Below are 12,966 nucleotides of genomic sequence, written 5' to 3'. Positions count from 1 at the left end.
AAAAAAAAAAAGTTATAATTTTAAAGAAGTTCTAAGATGCAAGATTTATGTGTTTAGTATCAGAACAGTATGGCTGTTTCCATTGTAGTTCCATGTAAAATAAGAAGCGCTTACAAGATAGATTATGACACTGATTGTATTAGACAGACGAAGTCAATGAAAGACAAAGTTTCATAGCCTAAGAATGAGCAACAGCAGAGTCAGCATATTTTCGAGATTTAAACAATGGGTATTCTGATTTATTGGAGCTACAGTATTTAGTGATGACAACCAGTGTTTATCTGTGTCACTGTATGAGCTTCCAGCTTTCCATGACACTCATGCTGAGATAATATTTAAGCATCTGGACAATCCTCCTTGTTTCAGAAAAGTCAGATTGCTTTAAATGAGAAATATTCTATGCAGCCGTCTAGTTTATGGTGTTCACTTGCTGGTGTGATGGGAGGATTCCTTAATTTACTATTCTAATCCATCATTTCTTAGATCATCTCCTTTTTTATAGAAATTCAAACCTAATTTAAAACATTCTCCATGACAGAAAATAATATGATATCTGATGTAGCATTGTGGAAGGAAATAGGGCCTTATTGACCAAGCGGATTTAAGCCGTAAGGCACCATACAGTAAATCAGGGGTGCACAAACTTTTGTTGCTGCACCCCCCCCTGCCTTCTCTCCCCTGGTGCTTGTACCCTCCCCTCCCCCTCTCTGTACCTTAGTGCAGCATCAAATGACGCAGCGGCGTCATGTGACATTACGACACGTGACACGCAGCATCATTTGATGCTACGTTGCCATGGAGAAGCGTCCAGAAGGCGGCTGAATCTCGTTAAGTTCAGGTTGCAGAGGCCTTACGCGATCCCCCGGCATTTAAGATAAATGCCTTGGAGAAGCGCACGGGGCCTCTGCAACCGCTTGCCCTCCCCCCCACCCCCCCTCCAGTACATAAAAGTGAATGGGCAGTAAGGCGTCTTACGGTTTAACACTGATTGGTAAATGATGGTTAAAGTACCTTAAATTGCCCAAAGAAATTAGGCATTGACATTTAAAAATCAGTGCAATTTAAAGGGGCAATAGAAGCAATATTCTACGTGTTTTTTGTTTTTGTAAATCAATTTTGTAGTATTAGATTGCATACATTTTTTATTTAACTCTTAATGCCATTTTTAATGAGTTTTAATATACATGACATCCTTTGAATTCTGTAGCATGTTTTAGCACATATCCCAAGCAGTGCAAGATCTTCGTAACACTTTCCTGTTTGTCATAATTCCTAACAGTTTGAGCTGCAAACTGTAACCACAGATAATGTTACCATGGTAATATAAAAATACATTGTAGCTGCTTAGTTACACTGACTGAAGGATTGATTGAAACTGAAAGACAGCCATTGAGTGATCCCTGAGAAGCAGGATCTTTGCTGAACGATCACTGGAGAACAGATCAATCGCCAGCTTAGTTAATTAGTTTTCAATAAAGGTAATCAAAGGCTGCATTTTGTTTTGTGTTTTTTAAGTGCCTCTTTAAAATCAGCATACCCTTCAAAACCCTATGTATATATAGACCAATATATCATTACTTAATACAGATGCAAAATTATACACCAATATTCTAGCAACTAGGTTGGGGGGGGGGGAGTACTTATTTCTCTGATCCACCCCGGCCAGGTGGGATTTGTGCCTAGGACAAAGCAGCAGATAATACCAGGAGACATGTCAACCGTCTTCATTCTCAAAAGATTCCATGGTCCTCCTTTCCTTAGACACAGAGAAAGCTTTGACAGATTACATTGGAAATATGTTAAAACCTTTAAGGGCCTTTGGATTCAAAGAAAGATTCTTGGGGGCGATAACTGCCTCGTATAATACTCCTACAGCAAGAATTAATGCAGCAGACTTTCCCTCAGAGCCTTTCCCGCTATCAAATGGTACTCGCCAAAATGTCTCTCTTGGGACAAACCGAATATAAATTAAGCTTATTTGCTGATGACGTCCCTTTCCCAAATTTACAAAACAAATTCAAACTTTAGTACAATATCAGATTTTTACATTAATTCTACTAAATCAGAAGCTCTCGCTGTAAGAATACATCACATTACGGCGACAACCCATAAATCCTTTGTCTTGCTGTTGGAAAGATCATTCCTTAAAATACTTGGGCATACATATTACTAAAGATCCTGCTGACCTACTGTATACACAGAAAATTACTTCACCCTGTTAAAGACACTTCTAAAAGATTTGAATTCATGGCACAAACTGGAGATTTCTTGACTGGGTAGAATTGCAACAACTAAAATAAACATACTTGCCAGATTATTGTAGCTTTTTCAGGCCCCCAGAGGGGCCTGAAAAAGCTACAATAATCTGGCAAGTATGTTCTCTGTTTCTATTCCTCAGAGAGTTGAATATTTTCAAAAGATAAATAAATAAATTCATATGGTCTGGGAAGAAAACAAGAAAATCTAGGACTATTTTACAGATACCAATTGTAAAAGGTGTTTGGCCCTTTCAACTATTATTGATTGGCACGCCAATACAAATCCCAAACAATGAGTGGAAATTGAAAAACATTATACCCCGTCACAATGGAAAATATACTTTAGATTCCCAAATCAAAAATGTCCCAGGGAAATATAGTACATTCCGTCAATTTCTTGCTCTCTCTTCTACTGGGACAAGATGGGCCCAACAATCTGGTCTAACCCCAAACCTATCTCCATTGCTCCCACTATTCTCCAATCCACAATTTCCAAAAAAAAATTACATTCTGGAACATTGGAATCTTTTACTGAATTATAAACAAAATATAATCTTCTCAAATCTGAATTTTTCCGCTGCCTATAACTAAGATATTTCATACGCTCTCTGAATTTATCTGGGAATAGACTGTGAGGACTTACTTGTTTTGAAAAACTGGGCATGCATTCTTCCTTTATGAAAGATCGATATAGATATACACAAATACACTGGAGAGAAAAAGTTTGTGAACCTCAATGATAATTACGACAATTCCATATTTTTTCCATGATAACCTTCTTGAATCAAAACTAGTATTTTCTTAAATATCCAATAGGGTTTATATTAACCAATTCCATGTCTTTTGAAACAAAATGATTTATGAATTAGACAAACAATGAGTAATTAAGAGTCAGGGTATGTGCAAAAGTAAGTGAAACCCTGGTTTTATCAGCCAAATTAAAAAGGGATAATTAGAATCAGGTGTCTAAATAATTAGGTAGATCTTCAGGGGTAGGTTCGGGGGGCCCCAGCCTTTGTAAAGATAAAAAAATCTCTGAGGACCTCAGAAAAGCAGTTATTGATGCTAATCAGTCTAGAAAGGGCTACAAAACCATTTCTAAGGATATGGGGCTCCACCAATCCAGTCGGTCAAATGGAGAAAGTTCAAGACCACGGTCACTCAACCAAGAGCGGTCGTCCTACCAAAATCTCACCAAGAACAAACCGGCAAATCATCCAGGAAGTCACAAAGAACCCCAGAGTAACATACAAGGATCTGGAGGCCACTCTTGTGACGGCCCGAAACGCGTTCGAGATTTTATCTTATCCCATGCCATGATGTCTACCATGGAATAAAGGACTTTTAATTACCGGTATCTAGCCCCCTCATTTTTGCAGTTGCTTTGCTCCGTTTTCCCGTGTGGATACTTTTTGCTGCTCATCTCTACGTGATGCACGCCGTGGGATTCACCCTACAGGATAACTCTCTATTGTGAGTAACCCTTTCTGCTTAAGGTCTGGGTGTTATACCATTGTTGTCTCTTCTCCAGGGGACGTTATGCTTTGTGTTACTGGGAGGTCAGAGATTTATTACTGACACTCACCAAACAGCACAGTTTCCCCACTTATTAGGAGATATGCTAAGAGACACAAATCACATATGTTTTGCCAGAGAGTGGTGTTTTCCTGTTCTCCTCATTTAGAGGTTACATACTAGATGGCATCTAGTGATTTCCTACAGCTGAGCACGGTACACTAGGAACGCGGTTTCCTAGTATCTACATATACTGTAGCTAACTTGTTAAAAAAGAAAGAACCTCCATGATTTTACCAAAATGAATAGAAGTTAATCTTATGGAACGTCCCACAAGTCTTTTAATTGGATCTTTTGATAAATTCTGTGAAATTTGGCTCCCCTGGGAATCTTCACAATATTTAGGGATAAAGGTATACTGGGGCGCTCCCTACTAATACCATATCATAGATAAAGGGCTATACAAAAATAATACTAGCCCAGAGCGTGTTGCTTGTTGCTGCTCAACCCCGACGAGAGATCTTCCCACGATCCTCGTGATAGAAATATGTGAAAAGAAGAATGGGGGGCGCAATGTATAGGATGAATAGGACCCGTAATCTTCCAAAGACTTTAACAGTGTATAAAGTTGGGGAAGTGGGTGAATAGAATGAAATATTGTACTCACACGGCCCAGTGTGGTACTGCACACAAATAATGATATCTTTGACTGCAGCCGAGTGAAGTTGTCCCTTAGGAGAATATGGTTTCCCCTGGTATACTCCGAATAGGACCATATTCTCCCGAGGGACAACTTCACTCGGCTGAAGTCCCCCTCTATTCGGAGGATACCAAGGGAGACCATATTCTCTTGAGGGACAACTTCACTCGGCTGCAGTCACCATATTTTGTGTATAGTACCACACTGGGACGTGTGAGTACAATTTTTCTTCCATTTTTATTCACCTATTACCCCATCTGTGCATATTGTTGGAGTATCAGAAAGATCACTAATTCCATCTGCGTGCCTGGAAATCCATTTCATCTGTCTTGCCAAGCGCCCGCGAGCATACGGGCACTGGGGCACGCCGCATGAGCGGACATATTGACGTTCATTGAACTCAACGTGCCAAGCGGTACCATGGACGCAGCCTTATACAGTATTCAAGGCTCATAATAAGACAGCTTTTTCTACTAAGGCTCTTTGACTTCTGCATAGAAAGCAGCCGAGTATTACCTGGGAAGGGGGAACAAGTGAGAATAAAGAGCAGAGGTTGTTTGAACATCTCTAAAATAAAACAAAAAGTAAATACAGTACATTCAAATAGAGCAAAGAAAAAAAATTAAGTAAGGTTGTCAATCTGCACTTATGGGCTTTACATTGAGCTAATTTTCAAAATAAATCATTTTGTGGGAAAACATCACCCTTGGGGCAATAGAGCAAATTTAGAATACTGTACAGTCATCTCATTTTAACTTTGGAGATCAGCCGTTTTATATACGGAGTAAACAGAGAATGAAAGTCATGTAATCCAACTTCAAACCTCTACCAGACTTCGAATAAATTGCTACTGCAAAACATATGGAAAAGAATGATACACCAACATTTAACTTTAATTCCACAAGCACTTGCACACTAGTGCTAGAATCTAGCATGTACAGTCAGTAAACTGTTCCTCAACAGTTGATCCCTCCATCGGGGCCACCAACAGATTTTCTGTGGTCCAGGACCCCCTCTCTCCCCCCTCTGCTATCACTCAATTAACCCCCTCTCACTCAATCCCACGCATTTTCCCCTCCCCCTTGGTCACACACAAAGAAAAAATTCCCCCCAATAACCATATACAATTCCTCCCCATCCACAGTGCCCACACAAAAAAAAAACACAATACCCCCAACCAATACAAAACATCACTACCCCCCAAATACAAACATTACAGCCCTCAAATACAAGCACCACTAACTACATCCAAATACAGACACCATTACACTCCCCCTCAAAAAAAATACAGATACCTCTACACTCTTCTCTCCCACTCCCCCCCCACCCCCCACACACTCCATCTACCCTTTTTCTTTTGTGAACATACAGTAAATGGTCTGTGTGTGAATTAAATTAGATGCATTTCATCCAAGGAAGTATGATGCACATCCCTAAAGTACCTTCTCTGCTACAGATGTGGAAAATATTTACGCAAATAAATGTTCAATAGTGGAGTTGCCCGTAAATCAATTTCTTCAAAGATTTTTTTTAAATGTGCCATCTACTGTATATTAATCCTATATTTGATTTACAACTAAAATGACTGCTGAGAATATCCCAAAGATCTCTGGAAAATGAATATGAGTATCAATAATGGTTTCTGTAGATTAACAGTAACACGTACAACAGGACAGGGCCAATAACTGCATGCATTATAAAAGAATAGTGGACTTAGATGCCCACTGGTGATAGAGACAAAGAAATGAACTTAGAATTAATAATACATCAAACACAAAAGAGGACATATGAGGTTATGAATGCCTTGGGTGGTAGAAATAAAGCCCATCTCCATTATGTGACAATTTAATTCAGGTCACTTGATCACTAAACAGATGCCATAACCCGTTATTAACGACTCTTCAGGCAGCCTGGTTATCGGATGCCCTCCTACAGTATGTGCTCCTGACTATGCCATCGCTCCCCCATGTACCCATCCTCAAAGTCCTTTGTATGGCACGTTCTATAGTGCCGGGCGCGTGCTGCGCCGGGCGCGCGCGCGGATTTTTAGTTGGCTGACGTCAGTCAGCCATTCTATAGAAGGGCCACACGCACGCACGACAGGGAGAGGGGAGCCGACAGGCAGCGGCGAAGATGAGGAAATTCATCTTTTCGCGCCGCTGCCTGCGCTCAAATGTATGTGTGTGTGTGAATGATTGCATATTTTAAAAAAAAAATGTATTAAAGTATTTTTTTCATTAAAAAATCTTATCTAGCACTTCCTTTCACTCACACAACCCATGCACACACATATACTCTCACATACATACACATACACACACATACACACACATATACACAGATATACCTTACCTCCAGCTCCCGGCACTATATACAGGAAAAGCATGCAGCACGTGCACGCGCGTTCGCATAGGAACGCGTGGCCGCACAGCTGCATCCTGTATAGAACAGGCCTATTACTGCTAGTTTACATACCGAGGAGCAAGGCATTTTTGTCTCCAAATTGTTTGCATGCTGCTGCTGTTTCAGTTGCAATGTCATCATCATGGCATAAGTAACACCCCCCAGGGGAGAGACCAATATATCTCTGTCAATCAAAACAAGCTAGTGCACAGAAACAAGAGTCTCCCCTGGGGGATGTTACTTATGCAATAATGCCGACATCACGTATACACAGTGCCATTTTTAAGTCCTGATGAAGGTGCAACTAACATCGAAACGTTGACGAGTTATTACATACAATTTATATTTTTAGGACTGGTGTTGCACAGTATTTGCTTGCCTCAGGTTGACTACAGTTGCAGGAACTGTGCCTGTGAGCACCCAGCAACATACACAGCAGCCAGGTTTGGTCATAGAAGCCAGGTAAGGTGTGTATTTCTTCCACTCATACGATATATACATATTAATATAAATATTACACAAATTATTTATATAAAATTCTAAAATGTTGTTTTCAACAACATGAACTTTGGGTGGGGAAAGGGAGGGGGGGGAGGTGGTGATTGCTGCTTTAATCTTTAGCATGTTTTATGAGCTGGCTGATTCCTGCATTTTTTCCCTTTAAATAAAGTACACCAAAAGCTGCAATTAAAAAGCCTTGCATTGTGATGAATTAAGACTGGATTAATATTTAGAACGCAGCAGATTTTTTAATTAAGTATTGAAGGCAAGAATATAGGTTTTACAATTGCAATGTAGGGTAGTAGCAGCAGGCAGTTCATAATTGTTGTTGGCATTTGTCTCAACACACAATAGAGATCACTCTGTTAATGATACAATATCTGTGAGCACTTATGGAAGTGACAGGCTCTCAAGCATTTCAGACATTTGAAGGTGGTTGGCTTTCTCCTTTTCTCTCTTTTTAGCTGTGCCTGTTGTACTCTTCTCAATGTAAAATTGTTTTATAAAATGAAGGTTTTCCAAGCAGTTTGATTAGTGTCAACATTTCCCCAGACTTTTGGATTTATGTCCAAGGCGATCATTTTGCTTTTGCCAGCATCCTTATAACGGAGATGGGGGCGCAGAGTGGGCTTATTACCTGCAGAGAGCTCTTCATACCAGTGATCCTTCGGAATATCGCAGTCATCCATTCTTCATCCTGGCCTTTTCTAAGACCTCAGAGTTCGTAACTTTGTCTTGCCAAGAGATTCCAAGGATGCAGTACAAGCTACACATATGGAAGCTGTTTAGTCGTTTTTTATGAATGGATGTTGTCCAGGATTCACTGCCATATAGGAGAATGCTGATGCCACAGGCCTGGTATATGCTAAATTTAGTATTGACTTAATGTTTTGTTATTCCATACTTTCTTGCATAATTTAGTTACGATGGTTGATGCCTTTTCAATGCAGATGTTTACTTCAGCTTTTGAAAAGAGGTATTCTGTGACAGTGGAATCCAGGTAGGTGTTTTTGTTCACAGCACCTAATACACTATCATCTACAGCAGGGGTGCGTAAACTGGCGGGGGGCGGAGGGGGCATGGCGGTTGCAGTGGCACCGCGCGAGGCCTGTGCAACTCCACTTATCGTGATGCAGTCGGCTTCGGGACACGTCGCCGTGGCTTCAAATGACCCTTCAGACCAGTTAAGGGGGGCGCGAACAAGGGGGGGTGGGGAAGAGAGCCGGCAGGGTGGCGCAAGGCAAGAAGTTTGCGCACCCCTGAACTACAGTAATCACTAGTGGTGTTTTAATACACTCAGCCATGATGTTGGTTCTCCTAATGCTTATGGTAAGACCGAACGCTTGGCAGACAAGTGAAAAACAGCTTTTGCAGATCACTTTCAGTGTGAGCAATCAAGGCAGCATCGACAGCAAATAGCCGCTTATAATTTTCCATCTGACCTTGTGTGTTGGTAGACTCATTCAGTAGAGGAATCAAAAAACAGGAGAAGAAAAAAAAAATATTCAAAAGAGTTTAAGGCAAGAACTTAACGCTGCTTGACTCCTCTTTGAATTTCAAAGGCTTCTAATGTTGATCCATCAAAGTTGACAGAATAATGCCTACCATCATGAAACGAGAAAACTACATTCATTTAGGTGGATATCTACTACAGTAGTTTGAATAGGCCTTTTCTGCCTACAAATCAAAGGCCTTGGTTAGATCAATGAAAGCAATGTAACAAGGCTGTTGTTGCTCTCTGCCTTTTTCTTGTATTTATTAGATTGAGAACATCCTATTGATGGTGAATCTGTAGGCCCTGAAACCACACTTTTTCTTTAAGTGGATCCAAAAGTAGTGCTCGACCCACATTTCCATCTGTTTACTCTTCCCTATAAATTATTTTAGACGAACAGTATTCTTTAGAGTTGGGCCTATAGCTATTTTGATGCCATTTGATGCCATCATGCATTACTCTGATCTTGTGTCAGATGCAGATTGTAAATGTGTTCATAACTTCAGCCATTAGTTAGCACAGCATATGGAGGTCTGTTTACGTCACTTTTTGCTTTCCTCAGTTTATATAACGTTTGTCTGTGAGGTTCTTCTCGTACTGAAAGAGAGCCGTTCGTTTTGCCTTTATGGTTTCATTTCATGTAAGGATGCCTTAAACCAGGGGTGCGCAAACTCTTCTCCCTGCACCCCCCTGTCTGCTCACCCCCCCTGCTCGGCTCCAGTGACAAATGACGCCGTGGGGTCATGTGACATCACGTTGCCATGGCAACGCGATGTCAAGTGATGTCGGGTTGCCATGGGGACGCGTCACTGGAAAGTTAAGGTGAGTAAAGATAGAGGCCTTGCGCGATCCCCAGCATTTATTTTACAAAATCTTACTGTGCCATCTGTCAGACACATACTGAATTGAAGTTATAATAAAACTCTACAAACTGCAGGAAGTGATTCCGTTGGACTCCGGCAGCCAGACCACAGCGCAAAAAGTTTTATTGGGTTGAAACGTCTGAGGCACCTTATGAAAAATGGGGTATGGTGCTTGATCCAACAGGATCAGAATCCACACAACCTGCGTTATTCAGGGCAGCAACTCTAGCCGTTCAAGCTAAACCAGCTGATGGCTAGCACCACTGTTACAGCATACTTAGGGTGACCAGGTGTCCCGGTTTAGCCGGGACAGTCCCGTTTTTTTAACCTCTGTCCCGGTTTTTTAACCTCTGCCCGGCTGCCTTGCATGCTGTAAAATGTTCTGTTTTTTTGTGGTTGATCCGCTTTTGACCATCAGAGCAGGGGGGGCAGCAGAGAACAGACAATGCATGGAGGAGAGCAGGGGCCGGGTCTGAGCTGCAGAGCCCAGCAGTGAGACCCGGAAGTGTCAGTGAGAACTTCCGGTGTCTACTGCCAGGGCTCAAGATGGCTTCCTCCACCCATGCAGGTATGGTTCAGAATGGGGGACACAGACACACACTCACACAAGGGGGGGGGGGTGGGGGGGAGAGGCACAGGCACAGCATGAGGAGAGGCAGAGAGAGAGACACAGGCACAGCATGGGGAGAGACACAGCATGGGGAGAGACACAGAGAGAGGCACAGGCACAGCATGGAGAGACAGAGAGAGGCACAGGATGGGGAGAGACAGTGTGGGGAGAGAGGCACAACATGGGGAGAGGGGCACAGCATGGGAAGAGGGGCACAGAGTTGGGGGGGGAGAGAGAGACACAAAGAATGGGGGGAGAGAGACAGAGAATGGAGGGGAAAGAGACAGAAAATGGAGGAGAGACAGAGAAAGGGGGAGGGAGAGAGAGAGACAGAGAATGAAGGGGGGAGAGAGACAGAGAATGGAGGGGAGAGAGAGACAGAGAATGGGGGAGAGAGACACAGAATGGGGTGGGGGAGAGAGAGACACAGAGAATGGAGGGGAGAGAGAGATGAGAATAGGGGGTGGGGAGAGAGACAGAGAATGGGGGGGTGATAATGGGGGGGGGGGAAGCATGGAGGGTAGAGAGAGAGAATGGGGGAGGAGAGAGAGAATGGGGGAGGAGAGAGAGAATATGGGGACAGAGAGCCGAGAATGGGAGGGAGAGAGAGACGAGAATAGGGGGTGGGGGAGAGAGACAAGAGAATGGGGGGGGTGAGAATGGGGGGGGGAGCATGGAGGGTAGAGAGAGAGAATGGGGGAGGAGAGAGAGAATGGGGGAGGAGAGAGAGAATAGGGGGACAGAGAGCCGAGAATGGGAGGGAGAGAGAGACGAGAATAGGGGGTGGGGGAGAGAGACAAGAGAATGGGGGGGGTGAGAATGGGGGGGGGGAGCATGGAGGGTAGAGAGAGAGAGAATGGGGGAGGAGAGAGAGAATGGGGGAGGAGAGAGAGAATAGGGGGACAGAGAGCCGAGAATGGGGGGGAGAGAGAGACGAGAATGGGGGGGCGGGGGTGAAGAGAGATAATGGGGGGGAGAGAGAATGGGGGGAAGGGAGGGGGGACAGAATGGGGGAGAGAGAGAGAGAGAGAATGGGAAGAGAGCATGGGGGGAGGAGAGAGAGAGAGAGAATGGGGGAGGAGAGAGAATGGGGGAAGAGAGAGAATGGACGGGGGAAAGAGAGAGAATGGGGGAGGAGAGAGAGAGAATGGGGGAGGAGAGAATGGGGGGAGGTGAGAGAGAGAATGTAGGGTTTCAAAGAATGGGGGGAAGACACAGATAATGGGGGGAGAGAGACAGAGAATGGAGGGGAGAGAGAGAGACAGAATGGGGGGGAGAGAGAGAGAGACAGAGAATGGGGGAGAGAGACAGAGAATGGGGGGAGAGAGAGACAGACAGAGAATGGGGGGGGGAGAGAGACAGAATGGGGGGGAGAGAGACAGAAAATGGAGGAGAGACACTGAGAATGGGGGAGAGGAGAGGGAGGGAGAAAATTGGGGGGAGAGAGAGAATGGCAGGGAGACACAGAGAATGGGGGGATTGAGACAGAGAATGGGGGGATTGAGACAGAGAATGGAGGGGAGAGAGAGACAGACAGAGAATGGGGGGGGGGTAGAAACAGAAAATGGAGGAGAGACACAGAGAATGGGGGAGGGGGGAGAGAGACAAAGAATGGGGGAGAGAGAGAGACAAAGAATGGAGGGGAGAGAGAGACAGAGAATGGGGGGGGGGCACAGAGAATGGGGGAGAGAGAGACACAGAGAAGGGGGGAGAGAGAGAGAGACAGAGAATGGGGGGGAGAGAGACAGAAAATGGAGGAGACACAGAATGAGAGGGAGAGAGGGAGGGGAGAGGGGGGGAGAGAGGGAGGGGAGAGGGGGGGAGAGAGGGAAGGGAGAGGAGAGGGTGGAGAGAGGGAGGGGAGAGGAGAGGGAGAGAATGGGGGAGAGAGGGAGAAAATTGGGAGAGAGCGCGAGAGAATGTGGGGGGAGAGAGAGGGGTGAAGAGAGGGGAGGAGAGAGAGAGAATGGGGGGAGAGAGAGAGAATGAGGGGAGGGAGAGAGAGACAGAGAGAGAAAGAGAGAGAATGGGGGGAGAGAGAGAATAGGGGGGAGGGGGAGAGAGCGACAGAATGGGGGGAAAGAGAGAGAATGGGGGAGCGAGAGAGACAGGGAAGGGTGGAATGAGAATGTAGGGGTGGGGAGAACGAGAATAGAGGTATATGGGGGAGGGAGAAAGGGGTGTGTGTGTGAGAGAAGGGGGGACAGAGCGGGGTAGAGAGACCAAGGAGAAGGGGCACAGTTGGTGACATCATTTGTTTTATAAAAAAAATTTTTAATGTGTCCTGGTTTTTACTTTTGTAAATCTGGTCACCCTAAGCATACTGTACTTTTGAGTGCTATTTCTCATGGAGTGCTCATACCTGTACAAAGCACATAACCCTCTTCTGGGATAGAGAACCATATCTAATAAGCAGTCTTCTGACCTGAAACATGATCTGGCACAGGACGACATCTTCTAATCCATTTATTTGAATAGGCTGTAATGTATTCCAGCACCATAGGTGAATATGACCCACAGTCCTTTATAAGATTAGAAGTACTAACTCAAGTCATCAGGTCACTTTGCTACATTACTTTCTCTCCGCATCTGCTTTATTAGCTGTGCTTCACCTTGTTTTA

General features: G+C 44.0%; 1 protein-coding gene across 1 annotated transcript in view; it reads right to left on the bottom strand.

Annotated features, from left to right (window-relative positions):
• NLK (nemo like kinase) overlaps window positions 1-12,966 on the bottom strand; it is a 217,275-nt gene that overhangs the window by 88,805 nt on the left and 115,504 nt on the right. The gene's annotated exons all lie outside the window — the stretch shown is intronic.

The sequence above is a fragment of the Ascaphus truei genome, chromosome 3 (genome assembly GCF_040206685.1).
Source record: "Ascaphus truei isolate aAscTru1 chromosome 3, aAscTru1.hap1, whole genome shotgun sequence".
Classification (NCBI taxonomy): domain Eukaryota; kingdom Metazoa; phylum Chordata; class Amphibia; order Anura; family Ascaphidae; genus Ascaphus; species Ascaphus truei.
The sequence above is the reverse complement of the archived record's forward strand: the minus strand, read 5'-3'. Positions and strand labels throughout refer to the sequence as shown.